The 23,766-nt window shown below is 39.9% G+C and overlaps 1 protein-coding gene and 1 long non-coding RNA gene across 2 annotated transcripts in view; one reads left to right on the forward strand and one right to left on the reverse strand.

The window, feature by feature from the left end:
- LOC130282372 (uncharacterized) overlaps positions 1-16,996 on the reverse strand; it is a 132,075-nt gene extending 115,079 nt beyond the window's left edge. Inside the window, exon 1 of the long non-coding RNA XR_008846364.1 lies at positions 16,918-16,996. This is a non-coding gene — a long non-coding RNA (uncharacterized LOC130282372). The remainder of the gene's footprint in view (positions 1-16,917) is intronic.
- Positions 1-23,766, forward strand: part of CUEDC2 (CUE domain containing 2) — a 228,909-nt gene that overhangs the window by 100,235 nt on the left and 104,908 nt on the right. The window lies entirely within an intron of this gene.

A 23,766-nucleotide genomic window follows, 5' to 3' on the forward strand; every position in this document is an offset into this window, starting at 1 on the left:
AAATATCAGGGCCATAATACTATGTATGTGCACAGACACATAGCTTGTATATTACTGGCAGTAGACAATCTCTTTCTCTGCCTAAGGATGCTGTAGTTTTAAACTCCTTAAATTTTAGTGTTTGATTATGTCTTGATAGGACACCATGCACACTGGAAAGAATTATCACTGCTTAAACCCTTAAAGGGGTACTCTGCCAATATACATCTTATCGCTATCCAAGGGATAGGGGATAAGATGTCTGCTCCCAGGGGTCCAGCCGCTGGGACCCCCCTGCGATCTCTGAGCCAGAACCACGACGTTCCAAACACAGCCACCACACCCCCTGCTATAGACATGAATGGAGGGGGCGTGGCATGATATCATGAATACAGAAGCCCCAAGATGCCTGGAGAAAAGAAAATTGGACTGGTCCTTAAAGGGGTACCCCACCCATCTATACATCTTATTCCCTATCTAAAGTATAGGGGATGACATGTCTGATCGTGGGGGGTCTGGCTGCTGTGAACCCCCCCGCGATCAGACTTCTTATCCCTTATTTTTTAGATAGGGTCCAATCTTCTTTCCTCCTCTTTCTTTCAGGACCAATTGTAATTTGTAATGAATTCCTTAATTTTTCCATAACAGCTCCAAAACTGGAAAGAAAATATTTGTGAGGTCATAGTAAACTGACATACTGGCCCAAATTTACTAAGAGTGGAGTGTAGGTTTCTATTCCACTATTCCACTTCCCCTACATTTTGCTTTTTTACACATGCTCTGATCTGTCGGGTTTTCCTCAGCTGAAATCCACCACGTTTTCTGTGGAAACCTTAGTAAATATGTTGTTTTTTTGTGAAAATGTCAGGAACACGCCTCTTTTCAGTGACCATGCCCCCTTTTCCCGAAGGCCATGCCCCTTTTTCGGGTTTTCTTAGTAAAATGAGTTAGTTGGGTTTTTTCAATTCTGCGCAAATTCTGGCGCAAATTCTGGCGCAGACAGAATTTCTGACGCACAAACCGACAAGACATGTTGGGTTTGCAATAGTAAATGAGGGCAATTATCTTGATTCCTTAGGTCGCCATGAATGCAACAATATCCAATTGTGTGTATTCTGTAATGTTTTACTATTTTTCTATTTTTATTTTTTATTTTAACTTTTTAGGGAAAAAAAATCTTTAAAATTGCCATCTTCTTACCCCCTAACTATTTTATGAGGATTATTGTTTTTTTTTTTTTTGCACAGTGATCTGTAGTTCGGTACCATTTGACTGACTTTTCGTTAACTTTTTCTTCTGAGATATGATATAAACATTTTGAAGTTTTACTCTGGGATCTAATAAAAAAAAAAAACAATATTGGGGATTATTTTTTTATGTGTATGCTATTCAATATGTGTGATAAATAATGCTATATTTTAATAGTTTGGAAAATTCCACACTTGACAATACCATATATACGGTGTCCATTTTAGGACATCGTCAGACATCAGCCACATCTCCGTCCTCCGTCAGGAGAAATGGTGTCCCGCCTCCTCACTCACACCAATCGCCGTCATCCTTCAGCCACAACTTCCTCCTCCCTCATCCGAAACTCCCTCGTCCAAAACGCCATCATGCCTCAGACGATTCTCCCTCAGACGCAACATCCTGCCGCATTGCAGAGCCGATGCTGCACAGCATTGTATAGAAGAGTCGAAGCTGTGAAACTTGCACATGTATACTACAGACACTACATGTGCTACAGAGGCTGTATAGCAGAGACGACATTCAATAGCGTGTACAGCAGAACCCGTACAGCAGAGAGCTGACACTGACTCGGCTCTGCTACACGGCAGGAAAGTTCTTCATCTGAGGGATGGTGGAGTTTCGAATGAGAGACTTTCGGATGACAAAAGAGGGAAGAGGGAGTTGCGGCCGACGCCTGACGGAAATTGGCCCGAGGGAGGAAGCGGGATGCCTGAGGACACCTGAGTACGGAGTTACGGCTGATGAGTGATGATGTCCTCAAATGGACACTGTACATTTATGTTTATTTATTTATTTGGGAAAATTAGAAAAAGGGGGTGATTTAAACTTTTAGTATGGAAGGGGATAAAAGGAAACTGTTAGAAGGTTCTGTCAGCAGAGAGCACTGTTGTCAGACAGAAAAGAACATTGTATTAATAGAAAAGAAAAGATGGGCACCGTAACTATAATCAACGTGGGTGCAAAAGAGTTGCCAAAAAACTAGAGATCAAGAAAAAAGCTGGCAACCATGAGTAAAGCACACCAACACAAGTAAATAAAGTAATGAATACACTTTTATTGACATAAACCAAAGAAAGGGGGGAACGCCCACATTTAAAGACACTTAAAAACACAAGTAAGTATACAGAGCATAGGAATGTAACCCTACCTCAACCCCCTAGTTCATGCTCAAGACAGTCCCATATGCATATAAATGAAAGACGCCAGAACCTACAGTACCTAAATAGATGTTAGTAGCCAGTGATAGCCCCAAAACATACCATGTATATGTAAAGTGTTCAGTGCTAAAATAGTAATGGATAATAATAAAGATATAAATATACCCAAAAAATAATAAATAAATATACGTGTCCAATGTGACCACAACAATAATAATATAAATAGTAACACTATGTACCTATTCCGATTACAATAACCACTGTGCAAACAATCTAGCAAATAACCAGGGTAAGTATAATGTCTAGATACGAGATGAAACCGAAGCTCTGGCAATAGAAATGAACCAGGTATAAGGACGCGGCTTCACCAAGAGTTAGGAGGGCAGCTTTCCCCACGCATTCTGCCACCCGCTACAGAGGCTTTGTCAGGAGTAACTGTTTACCCCCCCCAATGCCATATATATTTGTATTGATGACTTACACCTGTAACATTAGGTAGTTACCTTTGATTATCTTACACAGCATAGCGTGCATGCGCACACACGGACTTTCTTCTGCAAGAAATGGGGCAGATAAAGTTAAGTAAGAATTGCCGGAAGTATGGCGAAGCTCTCATTGCTGATGCGCCTGCACTCGAAATGCAGCACGCCATCAATACTAGGTGTGACTGTATATTAGGTAATGCGTATCGTAGTTACTGCGCAGGCGCCTGGGAAAAGAGAGTAACTCTTCTCCCGGCGAACAATACGTACACCCCTGTGATGCACATGCGCTAACACTAAGCATATCATTATTAACGTAAATGCACACAAGGTAAGTATATATTCCAACAAGAGTAACAATATTACTCCTAATTATTGCAGTGAAAAAGAACCTGCAACAAAAATGAGGATATTTATTGGTAGTCAAGTGTGTTGCGTTGGAGGAACATTAATCTGAAAAGGAAAGAAAATTCTTGAAGGAACAAAAGAAACATGATGACTAATCTAACATGAATATACATTCGAATTAAATAAATATAAACACTTTATATAGCAGAGGATGCATCCCCTGGATGTTCAGTATGTCGCATTCATATATTAGTCATTACATGAGGATCTCTCTTTCTGACCCCTGTTTTTCACATAGTGATTACCAAAAAAGGACCCTTCCAGAGTCCCATATTGTCCGTCTTGCGATCACCATTTATAAAAGTCCAAACAAGATCCTAATGAGGTCCCATGCAAAATCAAAAAATATACACGCAAGGTCTAATCAAGCAGGCATAGGGGTCCATAGCGTAAACCTCAGAGAAACCAGCATAATGCAGAATTCAGATCCATCTCCCATGGGCATCTTTTCATAAGTCTCCAACTGCTTATTGGATCCCATAGCCATGATACTAGGCAGGGCAGGTCCCATACAGAAATAAGGAATGGAGTTCCAAGATGCCTATCTTTTTCCAGACATCACTCATTATGATCTTATGGTGGTGGTGGCAGCGTATTGGTGTGTGGGCATGTGGACTGGTTTTGGGGTGTGTGTAGATCATTTTTAGGGCCTATTGTGGTAGGTGTGTGTGAAAGTGAGCGTGGAAGCAGAGTACCCCTATACCTTCCCAGCCGAGGTCACGTGTGCAGGAAAGACACGGGGACCTACAAACAGTGTGTATTTAAGTTGTGTCACTGGCTCATAAGGGAGCAGAGCGTGCTCAAGGGAGCCGAGAGTGAACGTGCCACGGTGGCAGCTTAGAGTTAGAATATTAGAGTACATTTTCCGCTGGTTTTGTGTTTCTGTTATTCGCTCACTCTTTTCTGAGAGGCGTGGACGTGTCCGTACACCAGGTCGTGAGGGCTGTACGTGACAGAAGTAATTTACAAATCTTTTTATTTTTCTGGAGCCAGTTGATATGAAAAAAAAAATTTTTTTCACTGGAATACCCTTTTAAACATTACTAGGCTTTGTATAGAAAATAATTAAATATTTTATTTTATTTGAACAACGTGTTTCCACAAGCAAAACCCTATCTCCGTCTGTTCCATTCAGGATGTTTCAGTTTTTGTCTCTGATCAGGAAAATAAATCTAGGTTATACATTACCTTTAACATCAGAAAACTGGTGAGAAAAAGTTGCAAATGATGGTGATCCCTGCTCTCATGCTTACTCACTGATAAGTGATTAAAGGGGTATTCCAGGAAAAAACTTTTTCTATATATATCAACAGGTAGTTTCACAACAGCTGGAGGCCCCCTGGTAGAAAAACACTGAGCTAAGTGTAAAAGTAAAAAGGAAGAAAATAAAAAAACCTTTTGCTTACCTAATCCCCGTTCCTGCAGATGCCGTTCCCCTCCGTGCGCTCTCGTCCCTGCTCTCTTCACTATGCATCTTACAGGACCTTCCCCTTTTCAGCCAATCACAGGCCGCAGTGGTGTAAAGCCTGTGATTGGCTGAAGGGGAAAGGGCTTGTTCTGCTGCAAATACACTAGGTTTGAAATCTGCCCGGCAAACCCAGTGTACAGTATGCTGCTGCAGGACAAGACAAGGTGACAGAGGGGGGAATGTGACACAGGGGAGAATGTAACAAGGGGGGGGATGTGACAAGGGGGGGGGGAATGTGACATAGGGGGGAATGTGACAGAGGGGGGAGGGAGAATGTAACAAGGGGGGAGAATGTGACGGGGGGGTGAATGTGACAGGGGGGATGAATGTGACAGGGGGGGAAGAATGTGACAGGGGGGGAAGAATGTGACGGGGGGGGATGAATGTGACAGGGGGGGATGAATGTGACAGGGGGGGATGAATGTGACAGGGGGGAAGAATGTGACAAGGAGGGGGAGAATGTGACAAGGGGGGGAATGTGACAAGGAGGGGGAGAATGTGATATGGGGGGAGGGAAATGTGACAAGGGAGGGGGAATGTGACAAGGGGGGGGGGGAATGTGACGGGGGGGGGAATGTGACAGGGGGGGAATGTGACAAGGAGGGGGAGAATGTGATATGGGGGTGGGGATGTGACAAGGGGGGGGAATGTGACAGGGGGGGAATGTGACAAGGAGGGGGAGAATGTGATATGGGGGGGGGAAATGTGACAAGGGGGGGGAATGTGACAAGGAGGGGGAGAATGTGATATGGGGGGGGGAAATGTGACAAGGGGAGGGGAATGTGACGGGGGGAGATGTCGAATTTCAATGCAAAAAATTGTACCGCTTTTGGTACAAATTTCCAGACAGAATCATACCGCCAGGGAGGTTAAAGATTTCGATGGGTGCAGATACATATATTGTAAAGTTACATAGTAGAGTATTGCTTGTCAAATGTATGACAAGGTAAGTTATTTGCCTCATGTCTTTGTAGCTGGCAACAATGACTACAATTATGTATTAACTACATAGCCTACTGCAACTACCTATTCCTCTTGTGGATCTCAGACAATAATAGAGCTTTGTATGCAGTGCACCTATTATCTACTCCAATGCAATGTCACAGTAGTTGACTACGGGAAGTGACTGAAACTTTTTACAAACAAAACACAAACACAAAAAGACAACAGCACGTTTATACTAAACAACCATCCCTGAAGAGTAACAGCAATAGATACAAGGTGAGCAAGCCTCAGGCTACAGGTCTATCTAAAGACTCAGTTGTGCATTACCTTTGTTATTATTTCTGTAAACAATTCCTTTCCTATGGGACCCTCTAAAACAGGAAAAGGCAAGGAGATAGTCTTGAATTAATTAGGGACTGGTCTTAATTATACTGTATATTAGGGCTTTTATTCAATCACCAAATTTAAAAGGTGGAGTGTACTTTTGACTATTTTTATAGAGAATATTGTGAAAAACTTGGGTATGTCTTTATTTGTAAAACAATTGCCATGGGGAGCCTGCCGGTAAAAAAAAAATATATTCTAAAAAGTTATTGTTATGTCATAAATATTATTTGACATTTATAACAATTGGATCGACAAGACAAGCATGCACACCGTCATTTCATTTATTTTCTAAGGAGCCATCGGAGGTGAGCGCTGTGCTGTAACAGTACATCGAGGACCTGAGGTAGACAAGGCACCATGATGCAATATAGGGCATTGCCTGGATGGTCAATCATCAGTATATAGTACTACAAAATGTGTACAGAACATAGATAAACATAGGGTTTGTATGTAATCTGAACAATGGGAGTTACCCGTACTTTGTTTTTATTCCAGACACTGCTGTGCTGTGGTTCTTGAATGTCACTGAACTGGAATGCCAGACATAGTCAGTGGACAGTCACAATCATTTCCTTCTACTCTTATACAACCCTTTTATTGTTCTATCATATCAGAGACTTTACTTGAAGAAAAAAGTTATTGTTACTGCAAAAGTATTTGAGTCAAATGGGCACTGTCAGATCCAAAAACTTTAAATGTTGTTACTGATGAAAATTAGTAGCGCTGCGAGGGACATATGTGTACAGAAGCACTGCAGGGGACAGATATATAGTGATATATATCTGTCCCTGCAGCGCTTCCATACACATATGTCCCTCACAACGCTATCTGTGAAGTATGCTATCAGCAGCGCATCTGCCGGCCGGGAAGCATTGCGCTGTATTCCCCGGCCAGCAGCATGATGTGCTGCTGATAGTATACTTTACAGATAGTGCTGCGAGGGACATATGTATGTGCTCGCGGGGGGGGGGGGAATATGTAAGCATTGCGGAGGGCAATATATATAGCTAGCACAGAGGGGGGTAATATATATAGCTAGCGCAGCAGGGAACAATATATATAGCTAGCGCAGCGGGGGTAATATATATAGCTAGCACAGTGGGGGGCAATATATATAGCTAGTGCAGTGGGGGACAATATATATATATATATAGCTTGCGCAGTGGGGGGGCAATATATATATATAGCTAGCGCAGTGGGGGGCAATTTATATATATCTAGCGCAGTGGGGGGCAATATATATATAGCTAGCGCAGCATGGGGCAATATACATAGCTAGCGCTATATACATACATAGCGCTATATGTCTGCCCCCATTGCACTAGGTATGTATATTGCCCCCCGCTGCGCTACCTATAGATCTTGCCCCTCTGCAGCGCTTATAGACATCAGGGCAGCCGGGGAACGAAGCGCAATGCTTCCCCGGCCGCCAGTGTATTTCAACATTACAATCCACATTAATGACTTTAAAAACCCCACCAGGAGCCCTGAAAGGCCTCTTGGTGCCGGTCATTCAGGGCTCCCGGCAGGGTATTTGAAAATGAAAGTAAAATACACTATGTACATCCAGGGGAGCGGAGCAAGCCGCCCGCTCCCCTGGTTAATAACTTCTGATCGCTTCAGGTCTCGGAAGTGATACCCGGTGCGATCAATCCCTCAGCCCCTTTACTACTACCCCCAACATGGAACAGACATTGTCCCATAATGGGGGTAGTAGTACAAGCACTAATCTAGCCTCCCAGCCACCTGCAAACTCCCACAGCTGGGGAACTATTACCCCCATCATGGAAAGGAGTCTGTTCCATGATGGGAGTAGTAGTAGTCCCAGCTGCAGGAGTCTGTAGACGGCTGATACTAATGGATGAACAACTGATGCAAATAACATCCCTTTGCATCAGTTTGCATTTGTTAGTGGAATTGTCCGTTTAGGAGGCAATGATGGACAAGATCTAGATGGGGGACAATGGCCGTGTGAACCTAGCCTAAGTTAAACCGCATGGTCATATACATAAAAAATACCAAAGGCAAAAATTGTGAATTTTTGGTCACTTCATATACCATAAAAAATTCATAAAAAGCGATCAAAAAGTCCCATAAAAATAAAAATGGTACCAATAAAAACTACAGATAGCGCAAACAATTTGCTACATATAGCCCAGAACGGGAAAAATAAAAAAAAGTTATAGGGGTTAGAAGATGAGAATTTGTAAGTAGTAAAATAAAATAAAACCTACATAAATTGGGTATCCTTGTAACCGTTATATTACCTACAAGCCCAAAAGGCTAATGATAATCACTACAAAAACCTACAATACATTAGCCCAAAAAAAGTTTTAACCAAAATATCAAACTTTATTAAACAATAACAACAGGTAGAAAAAACACCCATAAAATGACAGCACGCTATTACAAAATCTTAAGCCAATACTTTACGTGATTGTGACATGCTGACAGATCCCTAGGTGGTTGTCCCGCTACCTCGACACATGTTTCGGGCAATCCCTTTCTCAAGAGGCGCCTCTTGAGAAAGGGATTGCCCGAAACACGTGTCGAGCTAGCGGGACAACCACCTAGGGATCTGTCAGCATGTCACAATCAGGTAAAGTATTGGCTTAAGATTTTGTAATAGCTGCTGATATTACTTATATTGTATATTTTGTACTATTGACAAACATTGTGATCCCTTGGTATAAATTCCGGTGGTGTCCTGCTTGGCTTTTGTTGGGGGGAATTGTAAGGGTGGGTCATTTTATGGGTGTTTTTTCTACCTGTTGTTATTGTTTAATAAAGTTTGATATTTTGGTTAAAACTTTTTTGGGCTAATGTATTGTAGGTTTTTGTTTTTATCCTTGTAACCGTATGAACCTACAGAATAAAGATAAGGTGTCACTTCTACCAAAAAGTGCACTGCGTAGAAACAAAGGCTCCCCAAAGAAAATTTCAATTGCACCCCACAAATATATTTTTTGGAGTTTTGCTGTAGATTTTTTTATTAAATGATGTCATTACAAAGTACAATTGGCAATTCAAAAAAACAAGCCATTGTATTGGCCTGGTCCTTAAAGGGGAACTCCGCCCCTAGGCATCTTATCCCCTATCCAAAGGATAGGGGATAAGATGTCAGATCGCCACGGTCCCACTGCTGGGGAGCCCCGGGATCGCCGCTGCGGCACCGCGCTATCATTACTGCACAGAGCGAGTTCGCTCTTCACGTAATGACGGGCAATACAGGGGCCGGAGCATCGTTACGTCACGGCTCCGCCCCTCGTGACGTCACGGCCCGTCCCCCTCATGTCTATGGGAGGGGGCGTGGCGGTCGTCACGCCCCCTGCCATAGACTTGCATTAAGGGGATGGGCCGTGATGTCACGAGGGGGCGGAGCCATGACATCACGCTGTCCCCTGTATCGCCCGTCATTACGCACAGAGCAAACTCGCTCTGTGCAGCAATGATAGCGCAGTGCAGCAGCGGCAATCCCGGGGCTCCCCAGCAGCGGGACCGCAGCGATCTGACATCTTATCCCCTATCCTTTGGATAGGGGATAAGATGTCTAGGGGCAGAGTACCCCTTTAAGGTCAAAATGGGCTTTGTCCTTAAGGGGTTAACCATATACAAAATCAGACAGAAAAAAACACCTGAATGCTTAAATAAAAGAATCATAAAAATAATTAATAAAACAAGTTATAATTCTGCAAAAATGATAGTCCTGAAACAAGTGGTTATAGTTGATCACAAAGAAACAGTATGTGATAGCCGAGTAAAAACAAACAAGATTGAAGAAGCTGAGCTAGCAGCTCTTTTGCATGGCAAAGTTAGCAGAAGGGTAAACCAGCTGTCTAGAGGTTGTGTTTGCTGGCTGTGCACTTCCATTTAAGAAAGACCTGAGCTGTAAGCTAGCCCTAGATCTAAAAGTATTTTCATTTTCACACATCTGCTTGGGATCATATCTGTTTTTAATAAAAGGTAAGCTGTTACGTTACCTTACAAATGAAGAGAAATGGAAAGAAAGACGACAGTACAAATCACTTAGATGCAATTTGATATTAAAGAGATCAAAACAAACCCCTGCTATAAGATTACACCTCATATAACAATAAGATAGTCTATTGAAGTAATAGAATTGATGCACATAAGAGCAGCAATGCTTTCTCTGCAAACCATATACCAGGATGTAGCCATCCATGTCATAATGTAGGCTGAACAGTTTGTTATGAGCAAATTATTCACACTCTTATGGTGCTTTAACACATTTTAGTGTCTGCAGTATCAATAGGCCATGTTTAAAACTAGTTGGTGCTCTGCACTTGAAAATGTTTTTTCTAAAACATGGCTAGGCTGCCTGATTAAACAAATAAAATAAAAACTAGACCTACCTCACTTGGTCCCCGTAGCCTCCGGTATCACTGCTCCTTGTCTCCACTGTGCGCCACCTTCTGTTGCTGAGGCCCGACAAAACCATGGCTGAGGCAGGACCCCACTGCAACGAGCGATCAGCTCCCAGTCTCTGGTGAACTTCACTTTCTGGTGCTGAAGCCCAATAGGGTTGTTCTGCCTCAGCCAGTGGTAAGCTCAGCGGTATTCTTGCATATTGAGTTCCAGCTCCAGGAAGAGGAGTATGACAGAGACTGATAACAGTGATACCAGAGGCTATGGGGACCAAGTGAGGTAAGTAAAGGTTTTTAGGCAGGCAGCCTGGCGATGTTTTAAGAAAAATCTTTTTCGCCATTTTAATTCCTTTTTGGCACTGTCTGCAAACTAGAGAGCTGCTATAAATAACTGCACCTGCAGTTATATAAAGAGCATAAGGTGGTCACTTATGCATTTGTAGATGTTTATGCAATGTGCTTAATAATGGACATGAACAGTGTAGCTGTTTGTGTGTTATTAGTTTAGACTTAGAGAACAACCAAATCACGTTTTATTAGCAATCAATGTAGGGTTCATTTACTTTCCCCCACAACTGTCTATTTCTTTGCACTCATACCTACTGACCTGGCAACTGGCGCATAGAATTGTATTGCCTTCCGCCAGTTTGTTATAAAAGATGGCTGGACCATTCTACAAAAACATCACTTTACTTTTAATGTCACCCTTATTTCCTCACAGATTATAAAAGCTCAAGGACCTAATTCATTTAGTTTGAACTATTAATTTGCTTTTACCGATTTTTTTATGCATACAGTTGGTACCCCATAAAATGTAAAGTGCTGTGGAAAACTTTGGTACTATATAAATGAAAATAATTCATTTTTTTGTACTTTCTTAAAGATTCTTCCAGCAATATGTATTTCCGAATTTGGTAAAAATGTATATGTTGCTGGCACTGGATCAAAATAGAAAAAAAAAAAAAAAAGCTTACCTACCCTCGGTACCCCACTGCTCCCATTAATCTCCTTCCAGTCCCTGATCTTAGGCTTTCTCCTGCTTCCAAGACGAGATTTCGTTCCGGACCTGCCCACAACGGTGACTGGCTGAGCTGGCAGGTTCTTCGCTAAGCACTTGTCTCAGAAGCAGGAGGAAGACAGGAAACTGTGGTACCAGACTGAGCTGAGCAGGAGCTGCAGGGTGCAAGTGGGGGACAGGGGTAGGTAAGTATAGCTTTTTTATATTTAACTTGGCCCCAGCAACATATGAATTTTTAACAAAAGCAGAAATACCCCTTAAAGGAAATCTGTCATCAGTGTCCCCTGCACTAACCTGTCAGTACAGATAGTGCAGATGACACTGATGATGATGATTATGATACTTACCTGATGCCGTGCCATGCTCCAGTTCTCCCACTATCTCCTTCGATATCTTTCGTTCCAGGGCTGACTTGGAGCATGGGGGGAGCTTTGTGACATCACTGCTCCTGCTTCTCTGCTGGGTGCTGCTGCTAGCAAACAGCGGCGGTAACGTCATGAAGTTCTGTATACATACAGTATCCTGCGCATACTTTTTTAGGCCACAAATTTTACGCTGTAGAGTTCAGTGTAAACAAAATGACTGAACACAGCTTCAAATCCTGCACATAAAATATGTGCAGCATACTGTACGTGTGAATACACCCTTATGGTCTATTCACGTGTAAAGTATCCTGTGCATATTTGATGTGCAGGATGTAAAGCTGTGCTTATGTGCTTAGTCATTGATAAATGGGTCTGGTATGCAATACTGTTTATGACCTGGTGAAGCTTTTTGGCACTGCTTTTGTAAGAAAGCAACCTTTTCTTTTTTCCAATTTCGCAACCTAGGTATGTTTTTTTTGCACTAAAGTAATCTGCCTATTCTTCTTTGAGTCCTACAGCTATGCCCTGTCTAGCACCATCTATAGTTGAGTTGTTGTTATATAGACTTCATTTTTAGGTGCCTTTCTGTAATTCTCTGTTTTCATCATGTATTCTTATTTAATTTTGTCCTGAAACATACTGCATATATACTGTGAGAATAATCTTCTCATAATAGTAACATGCCTACTTTCTTCTTAAGATAAAAATTAATTTACAAAAAACGATACCTTCAGCAGGGATTATAGAAAATAAATATGGATTAATCAATAATTCACAGTTAAAATCCCCATGGCACCTTTTCCTTTTCTTTTGCACTGGTAAATAAACATTCTTACACTGAGCCTCCGCTCATAAAAGAATGCTAAATCTACAGCAATAAAGCCACAGTCCTTATAACAAGGTTTGGCTCCGGCAACATTGTGAGCAATAAAATCAACCACTGGGAAATATGTATAATTCGGTCCTCTTCCTCCTTGTGGCCAGGAACACTTGAATTATGTTTAAAATTATCTATTTTCAATTATAGCAGATGTTGCAAGTACTTTATGGACCAGCAGTCAACACACCCAAACTTCAAGAACTCCGAAGCAACTAACCGATTGTCAGAAGGCAATCAAATCTGCATCTTTAATCAGTATACAACAAGAATCAATTTTAGCACTTTTTTTTATCATGACAGTTTTTCTAGTTTTTTTGTTGTTGTTTTTTTTAAGCAAAAATAGTCTCCTAAGTGTAGCCCATAAGAGGGAATATTAAAACGAACTATACATATCTTTACATTAAATTTGTACATCTTTACTTTTTTAACCAAAGTTTTTTTTAAATGTCCCTTGCTGTAAAAAAACACTTTTGAAAGAAACCAAAATCATCATTCTTCATTGTTTTAAGAAGGAGAGATACTTAGCTAACAGTTAATGCTGCTTGATGGTCCTCATCACTTCAAGTGGTTCTCCAAATGTCAAGTCCCTATTTGCCCATCATAGCAGTGATCCTTAGCCCTTCGCACTCTGCACATAAAAATGAACCCTTGGTCTGAATCAACTTTTAGGCTTTAGACAAAGAAAAATCTTGCTTGAGTGGATATCATAACATCCATGACAGAAGTACATAAAGAGAAGCTCAAACTGCTCATTAAGGAGGTATACTATATGATAAACCTAGATGGATACAACACAATATATAGGTAATCTAAAATGGGAGTTCAACCAAATAGGGCAGCTCCTGATGTATTGGAATTATAAAAGTGAAAAAATGTTGGAGTATCAGCTAAAAAAAACATTATATAACATGACATAATAACCTAACAACAGAGATAGTAGAATACAATATCAACCAGAATAATGGTCTAGCAGAATACAACTTTAAACCTTCCATAAGACGTTTGCCATACAATGGGAGGATTTTCCAATTCATCGCTACATTGGCAGGCTGCAACATAGGTGACTACTGTACATGGGTATATGGAATCAAGTAATGTGTCGGCACATAAGAACCATATCTGCCCAATATTCTGAATACTATCAATAGTCCTTGGCCCTATTTTATATGAAGGATAGCCTTAAATAAATTGTAAATTGTAGTGCATATTCCTATTGGAAACAATGTGGCGTGCAATAAATATGTGATGCATGGCAAAATATGTACAAAAATAGTGTGTGGAAATTCAGCCTAACTGTATAGTGCTCAAACAAAAAGTATCTTCCAAATAATACCATGAAACACAGTTGGAGCTTTCAGTCTGCTGTTGGGGTTCCCATTAAAGGGGTTTTCTAAAGAAAAAAATTGGTCATGGGTAATTGCTATTCATAAAAGGTAAATAAGAAGCACTAATACTCCAGTAGCACCTTGCTAGTATAGTTGGGAAACTAGTATCTAGGCCAATTAGGTCATTTTTATGGACAACTGCATTTTTATGGACATCCAATACTGAATCAATGGTTTCAGACTGTCTGCACAGAGGTAATTCTAGGTCTTAATTTTGGTCTAGCTTACTAGTAGGTTTTTTGATTAAAAAAGTAATTTTAAAACTAATGCTTCAAATAGGGAACATGTAAAAAAACAGTCTCATAATTTAACAGCTCCGTATACAGCAATTCATAATGTTGTGCCGAGACTGATTACATTTAGATCATTGGTCTGCGTAACCGGTTGTAATGTATTCTTGCTAGACTTTTGTAAATGCAGTGTATCTATTTACAGTGTCAAACATCAGTATTTGTTGATGTATTAAATTGAATAGGGTCCCATATATAAAAGAATAGTAATATCATAAAAAAAAGATAACGATCAAAGCCATAAATATGACAAAAGCAGAGTAATACATATTTCAATTCTATTTATTAGCCAGGTAATCCCCAGAGGAACTTGTAAACAAAGAAGCCATGTATTTCCCTTCATTTGCAATATTTTTTTATTACAATGGTATATGAAGAGTGTACGCTTGAAGGGAGGATGCAGTATCACTGCTGAACCCTTTCCCAAATCCCCACTAATTATCCCGACAAACTTCAGTAGACACCAAAGCCATTTAGATCCTCCTAATTACTGTACACACAATAGAGAGAGGAGCCAGGATCTTGGATCCCCGTGGACAGCCAAGGCTGGAGTTGCATGTTCTTACTTGGCCTCTTAGTCTGACCGCTTCATTCATAGACATCCACCCCAAACCTCTAAGGCCAGCGATGTTTTCTTTTTTATGAATGAAGGTTCCTGACGGTTAGAAGTTTGGCAGCTTCTTATTCATGAAAAAGAGAATGTGTGAACACAGGCCTTAATTAGTGAGAATCTCCTTTCTGTCAGCTGATAACTCATTAATTTAAAGTGCCCTCTTGTTTTAAGACCTCACAGACATGGGGTAAAGTCAGACAAGGAGGGGGTATCTTTTGTTCCTCACTTCTACCTTCCTAGTCCAAAAAGATTAGGCGCCTTCAGATAATAGAAATCGAGTGAGAAAATACCCAAACCAACTTTAATTAGTTATTTTTAAAGCATCCTATTCTGTTCTCTCGTTACACTGAAGAGGATTTTCTCTGTTGTCTTTTTCTGCTCTGGAGGTTTTGACATCAGTTAAAATGTTAAAGTTTTTTTAAGTAATGGGCATGTGTGGTTAACAATAGCTCCCACAGATGACTAAGGCAGCAGCTCATGTGATGGCCAGTAATACAAAGTACAACTAAAAAGAAAAAACAAGTAAAAAGAAAACATTTTGTTTTCATTAGTAAAATGCTTAATTGTCCAAATTTTAAACCTTAAAATGTAAAACAAAATATGTTGTAAAACCATGGAGATTATTTGGTAAAATAATGTTTTTTGTTGAATGTTAAACAAAAATAAAGAAGCTAAACTCACCTACCCTGATCCCCCACAGCTTCTGCTCTGGTCCCCTGCTTCCTTTTTCCTCTGACAGGTCATCCCCGCAGGACATTGGGGAAAATGTATCATCAGTAACGCAAAGGCAGCAGTGACAAGCATGGATTGGGAGACATCAAAACAGAAGGTGAGTATAGCTTCCTTTTTATGTTAAGCACCCCCAACACCAAATCTAAAAAATATTTTTGCCCCTAGATAACCCTTTTAAAGGTTATGGTGTGTTTATTTGCAGCATGTGCTTGTTTTTATAGTAGACAAAGGCTGGAATCACACATGCAGATTTTGTGGCAATGTATTAAGCATGCTTTTTATTTTTGAATAGTTCCAAAAATAAGTAAAAGTATAAATGGAAGTAAATTGTAGTACTGTATCTGCATTTACTTGAAAGAAAAATAAATCCAGCAGACGAGAAACTGACTGTGCCATGAATAGTGATTTTTCATAGATTCTATAAAAACTATAGACTATAAAAAGGAGTTAGACAGTTTTTAAAACTGATTAGAAAACATGGTTGGATTCAACTCTTGACCAATCCTGTTATTATTGGGTTTTACACTGGTTTTACTTGTGCACACCATACTTTTTAAGGTGGATGTGCAAGATACTGCAGCTTCATTCAAGTGACAACGGATAGGCCATCAATTTTAAAAGCCAAAATAACCCTCTTAATAACAGTAAAATGCAATACAAAAATGATCTTTACTTATTTGAGTCATTTTTGCTTTTCATGTATAACAATTTCAAGAAGAATAACAAATTCCAATCAAGTAAGAAGAGGTATGAATTCAATTGTTTTTAAATAACAATGGAATTCGGTTTTGTATAGTTTTTTCTTACTTCTAATTGGCTTAAATGTTTATGTCCTTGAGTTCTGAGTCAAAGTTCATCCATGTAAATGTGGGGGGTATTTTTACACTCATCTTTTGCTGGTGTCAGGGAAAGGATTGCTATAGGTCTAAGAAGAGTCATTTGGATGATCATTGACAAGGACTATTCAATTATAGAACTTCTCATTATAAAAAAAAGTACTGTCACAATAACTGTGTATATTACACAATATGCTGCTATATAGTTTAAGAATGATGGAGTTCACCTATAAATCTATAAAGGAAATGAAAGGTAATTGTCACCTAAAATAAAAATAAAAAAGCTTAAAAAGAGATGGAGTGCTACAAAAATATAAAAAAGATAATAATACTCACATGCCCCAATCCCCCGTTTGCTGCCATACAGACAGTTCTTGCTCTGCACTGCTTAGCAATGGTTTTATAGCAATCAGTCGCAGGTGTAAAAAAAAAAAAAATTAGTAATTGGAATACCCCTTTTCAAATAATACTATGTGAAATATTATGTTTAAACAAAATGACCTCTTTTTTTTATTTTATTTCATAATCTATACATCAATGACAGTTCTCACCTATAGTTTAACCCCTTAAGGACTCAGCCCATTTTGGCCTTAAGGACTCAGACAATGTAATTTTAACGTTTTCATATTTTCCTCCACGCCTTCGAAAAATCATAACTCTTTTATATTTTCATCCACAGACTAGTATGAGGGCTTGTTTTTTGCGCGACCAGTTGTCCTTTGTAATGACATAAATCATTATATCATAAAATGTATGGTGCAACCAAAAAACACTATTTTGCTAATTTTGGAAGGTTTCGTTTTCACGCCGTACAATTTACGGTAAAAATGATGTGTTCTTTATTCTGAGGTTCAATACGATTAAAATGATACCCATTATTACATACTTTTCTATTATTGTTGCGCTTAAAAAAAAATCACAAACTTTTTAACCAAATTAGTATGTTTATAATCCCTTTATTTTGATGACCTCTAACTTTTTTATTTTTCCATATAAGCGGCGGTATGAGGGCTCATTTTTTGCGCCATGATCTGTACATTTTTTTGATACCACATTTGCATATAAAAAACTTTTAATACATTTTTAAAAATTTTTTTTTATAAAATGTATTAAAAAGTAGCAATTTTGGACTTTTTTTTAATGTTCACGCCGTGATACCAAATATGTCTATTAAATTTATTTTTTACGCTTTTTGGGGGTGAAATAGGAAAAAACGGACGTTTTACTTTTTATTGGGGGAGGGGATTTTTCACTTTTTTTAACTTTTACTTTCTTTTACATTTTTTTTTACACTTGAATAGTCCCCATACTATTCATAGCAATACCATGATTGCTAATACTGATCTGTTCTATGTATAGGACATAGAACAGATCAGTGTTATCGGCGATCTTCTGCTCTGGTCTGCTCGATCTCAGACCAGAGCAGAAGACGCCTGGAGCCGGAAGGAGGAAGGTGAGGGGACCTCCGTGCGGCGTTCTGAATGATCGGATCCCCGCAGCAGCACTGCGATTGAAATCGCGCACTGCCGCAGATGCCGGGATCTGTATTGATCCCAGCACCTGAGGGGTTAATGGTGGACGCCGGCGGGTCCCTGGCTGCGATCAGAAGCCGGGATCAGCCGCGCATGACACGGGCATCACTCCGATGCCCGCGGTTATGCACAGGACGTAAATGTACGTCCTGGTGCGTCAAGTACCACTGCACCAGGATGTACATTTATGTCCTGCGTCCTTAAGGGGTTAAATACTAATATTCAGAATTTTGAATGCATTAATAAACATTGTGAAACAAAACAGCAAATAAAGATTAAGAGGAAAATGTATCAAACCTTGTGCAGAGGAACGGGGCAGAATGCTTATTTAATAAAAGGACAAAAAAGGCCTGTGAAAAATGAAAGCTGGACAAATTGGTTGCTTTAGATAACTTCTCCACTGTTCCTCTGAACAAGTTTTGATAAACCTCCCCCCAAATAGTTTTCTACATAGTTCAGCATAGGCTTTTATTAAAAGAAAAATGTACAGGTTCTAGTGTATGCCTTGTGTATTTTAGATGATATGCCATCAGGGTATGTTCACACAGTAGATTTCTTGCAGAAATGCATTTCCGAGTGGACACATTAATTGCTTATTAATTGCTTATTAATATACACTCATCAAGGAAGGTGTTAAGGAAGGTGGACACCATTTTTGAATAAAACCCGGAAACCCTTTTAACAAAAGATGTGGAATAAACACATTTTTTCGCCTAGCTCTTTAGTTTCTTTAAATTAAAGGGCACTGATAACCCTTTTAACCAAAAAAAGAGAGCAGTACAAAAGCGACTCTTGCTCTGAAAGACTAAGCTCATCTGTGCATTACATACTTGATTTCAATGGGTGCAATGTAATGTTACATAGATGAAATGCTGGACATCTCACCAGTGAAAATCAGTGATCATGGCGAGTCCAACCAGTGGGCATCCTTACAATGGACCTGAGTACAGGAAGAAGGCCTGTACTCAGGCTGTCAATCGAGTCTGATTGGTAGGAGTGGGCAAGGAAAGCTGACAGTAACAACTCACCAGGCACCAACCAGTTCCCTTACACCTATAATCACATAGAAATAGGGTTCTTTATTTATTATGTGTTTATTTTGATTATTTCAGGTTGTCTGACACAACACTATTTTAAAGGAAAAAATATTTGCAGTGTCAGATTTAGCTTGTCCATTGTACCTAATTGTTGTATTGTTTCCCTTATAGTTAAATAGATACATTGGAGATGATAGATAGATAGACACTGTGCATCAATTATCTTTAGATAGACAGATTATCATTTGCCTCTTTATAAAGATGGTTGTAAAAGGTTTCAATGTTAACAAAGGAAAACAAACATTACAAACTGGTTGAAAACAAAAACAAAGCAAAGACAGGCCCAAAATTCCAACAGATAGTCAGTAGTTTGTTTGTGTTCAGTAAGCCACAACGGAATCATGACACTATAGAAAGAAATGTATTTAATAGTAGAACAGTTATACACATTATTGAGAGGAGTGCCTATGGCAGTCCTGTCCTGGCATCCAAGCACTATAGTAAGCTGAACATTAGTGAGAGGGCTTTCAAAGAGGTTCCTATGACTTGTGTGCCTCACAAAAGCAACTAGAGGTTATTCAAGGAGGAAAACATAAGCCAAACAAATATGCAAGGATTAAAGAGCAAGTTAAGAAAATGTTTCTTTGAGATCCTCTAAAAAGAATGCATTGAAAACAGATTTCACCTCTGGACACTAGCCTCAGGGGTAGTTTTGGACTTTGCAGCAAGCGCTTACTGTGTTTTCTTACTTGTTCTGCTTAGCAGATTAATGGCATTAACAAAGTTTCCATTAGCATCAGAAATTGGACTGAGTTGGCTATGGATGATAGAGGCGTCCATGCAGAAAGCCACATGACTACAGAATTGATAAGGCTAAAGATGAAACAGAGCTTCATTGGAAGAAGAGAATTCAGGAAATGCCACTACAAATTAGCCCAGGGCCTTGTTTCTTTTGCCTTCATTATACAAACCCCCTCAAGGGAATAAAGGACAAGGTTATGACCCCTTCTTATATGCCCCTTCTGTAAAGGCTTTATCCAGAAGACCTTAAGAGGAGTGTGTGTGTGTAAGTATTTGTGTCAGTGTGCACACACACACATGCAGGTGGCAGAGGGTGGACAAGCTCTCTTCCAAATGAAACCTGACAACTGCTTAAAGAAAGAATACTCAAATTCCCACCCACATATTAATCGGTAGAGCTGCTAATGAAGCACGGCCAAGGAAGTTCAATTGCCACAATTACTGTTCTGGAGATCTTGAAGTCACAATTTTAGTTAAATAGAACCTTCTACACCTTGCAAATATAAGGTAAAAAAAAAAAAAACACTGTAAATTATTATTATCATACAAACACGATAACGCCATGAATTTGCTGTTTTGCAGACATGTAAAAGTAAACAAAACTCTCTTTTTGGACTTTCTCTTCTGCTTTTCTTCAAAAATTAGGTCATAAAGAAATAAGTTTGGTATATTGTGTCACATTTATAACGCATTTGTTTTTACACATGGTTTCACAATTTTTGGGGAAAACATCACCATAAGTCTGCTAAGCTGGTTTTGAACCAAAGCTAGGATTGGCTTCAAAAAGAATGGAAAATATAAAGAAATGACTTATACTTATCCATATTGTTGGCTCCAATTCATGAAAATTGCAGCTTTTTTAATGTTCAGTGTGAAGTTATCCTAAGTGTAAGTTCTATTAACCTCTAAAAATAGGATAAGCTCATGTACTTTACAAAACCCACAAGGTTAGTGCAAGAGTATGTAAATGGTCTATTGTTTCAACAGTATGTGAACGGGATCCGGACAATCGCTGCTGAAACATAATCTTGGTAAACTAATAAAATAGGACTACTATCTCTTTAATTAAAGCTCCCTGGTTAGAGGTTTAAAACAAAACCACCGTTTTATGGAGCAGGTGTGTATCTGAAAGGAAAGGAAACATGATATTTCTAGTAGTTCTGGAGATATAAAGAAGGGACATTAAGATAAAGAGTTGGCCAGGGAAGAATATAAGACTTTATTGAGGTGTCAAGTCAATGATGATATAACATAGAACAAAAGTACTTGGGCAAGATATGGCTATTCCCTACAGTTTAAATGAAATCAGGTGGTACCGTATGCAATTGCTATTCCTGTGGCACGAAAAAATGCAAAATTAAACCCAGGATGGGCCACAATACTTTTTACAAGCTCCTGAAGCAAGTAGTCGCCTCAAATCAAACTATTCTTTCCCATTTGAATTGTGATCAGCTATTGATAACGTGTACCTAAATGACTGTGGCTTAGCATGCTGGGTCCTTTATTCAGAAGGGGCAATAAGGGACAATTGCTGTTGCAGCAGTCAGAGATTTCCCTGTTAGTCCACTTCATAGGTAAGGATGGAGTGGCTTTTACATTTTTTTAATTTATTTTTTTATTTACCGTCTTTATTAAAGGTAAAGAGGCAATATAACAGTGTGTGATAGATCTATAGTTTAGTGCACATTGCAAAAATATACAAAAGCAACTCCAGTCAGGACCAGAATGACACGTGTTTTCCATGAACAGTCAACAATGTTGTTTTGGGTGGTCCTGCCTTTACAAAAAGTTAATGGAGGGGATTTATCAAAGATGTTTTGTTTTTTCCCTCTTGGGGAAACACAGCAAAAAAATTTACATTTTTAAGCAAGATCCATCTGTGCTTTAAGATTTTATGATTTTTTTGCCATCTGCACCAGCACTTGCAGAGTGGGCATGACTTTGCGTTAAGGGGCATGGCCGCCCCATAGGCTGGATTTAATGCAGTTTTCACTTGATTTCAGACAAAAATTGTATTGATAATCTGACCCTGCCTCCCATGTATCTGGATTTATAAGAAGGTGTGCACCTCTTGATAAATCTAGTGAACTCTTTCATTGGTGGGGATTTATTTAGACTGTCCCTCCCTACAATCTTTATTTCAGAAATGAGCATGCCTGCTTTTTAGTGACCATAACTGCTAGAGAACAAGTTGTCTATACTAATCACTGTGCCCCACTCCTATGTGTTTGAGTCATATGTCACTGTTTTACTATGGTAATTTTGGCGATAATGTGGTATCTTGTTTAAATCAACTTAGTTCAGGCAGAACTTCTTATATTTCCATATTTTAGATTCTAGCCCTATTTTGCCTTATTAGTTGTATCCTGGTCCTAAATTTTTTTTTTTACATAGAAAAAGCGTGATGTCAGCTCCCTCTGGGCACCCCGCCCAGAGGGAGCTGACATCATGCTTTTTCTATGTAAAAAAAAAATTTAGGACCAGGATACAACTAATAAGGCGAAATAGGGCTAGAATCTAAAAGCCCAGCTATGCTCACAGAAACCACGAAAAGGAAAAAAGGAAGCCGGCACTCTTTAAAATCTTCTTTTCTTTATTACAGGATTATTAAAACAGGATACATACAGCAAAGAGTGAAATCCAGATTCAGGACAGCACCATACTGTATCTGGCTACACTTATTCCTCCCTACAGCCCAACTTCGGTATCACGTCAAACAATTGTGCATTATACTTATTGCTGTTTCCTAGAAACCACTGACCAGAGACTACTATGGGACCTGCAACCTGTCAATACAATACAGCAAAGTCAACACCTCCATGGGAAAAACAGAGAAAAGATCCTATGGGAAGGCCCAGCACTCTAGTATGTAGATGCTTAAAGGGGTACTCCGATGGGAAAAAAATATGTTTTAATCAACTGGTGCCAGAAAGTTAAACTGACTTGTGAATTACTTCTATTAAAAAATCGTAATCCTTCCAGTACTTATCAGCTGCTGTATATACTGCAGAGGAAGTTCTTTTCTTTTTAAATTTCTTTTCTGTCTGACCATAGTGCACTCTGCTGACACCTTTGTCCATGTCAGGAACTGTCCAGAAAAGGATAGGTTTGCTATGGGGGTTTGCTCCTGCTCTGGACAGTTCTGGACATGGACAGAGGTGTCGGCAGAGAGCACTGTGGTCAGACAGAAAAGAAATTCAAAAAGAAAAGAACCATACAGCAGCTGATAAGTACTGGAAGGATTGAGAATTTTAAGTAGAAGTAATTTACAAATCTGTTTAACTTTCTGGCACCAGTTGATTTAAAAAAGAAAAAAAGTTTTCCACCGAAGTACCCCTTTAAATTCAATCCATCTTTTATCAGTATGCATTAAAATACAAAACTGCATAGCCTGTTCAAATGTGTAGCATAAATGTAACTAGCTTACCCTGTCCCATTCCAGCGCAGCCTCCAACCCTCTTCAGTCAGCGCCAGCCGTATCCTCAGGGCCGCTCGTCACTAGTTGTTACGCCGAGCGCTCCGGGTCCCTGCTCCTCCCCGGAGCGCTTGCGGCGTTCTCCTCTCTGCAGCGCCCCGATCAAACCCGCTGACCGGGAGCGCTGCACTGTCACTGCCGGCGGGGATGCGATCCGCGTAGCGGGACGCGCCCGCCCGCGAGTCGTATCCCAATCTACTCACCTGTCCCGTTCCCTGGCTGTCACATCCCGGCGTGCGCGGCCCCGCTCTCTAGGGTGCGCACGCGCCGGCTCTCTGAGATTTAAAGGCCCAGTGCACCACTAATTGGTGCTTGGCCCAATCAGTGTCAATTATCTTCC

The sequence above is a fragment of the Hyla sarda genome, chromosome 7 (genome assembly GCF_029499605.1).
Source record: "Hyla sarda isolate aHylSar1 chromosome 7, aHylSar1.hap1, whole genome shotgun sequence".
Taxonomy (NCBI): Eukaryota; Metazoa; Chordata; class Amphibia; order Anura; family Hylidae; genus Hyla; species Hyla sarda.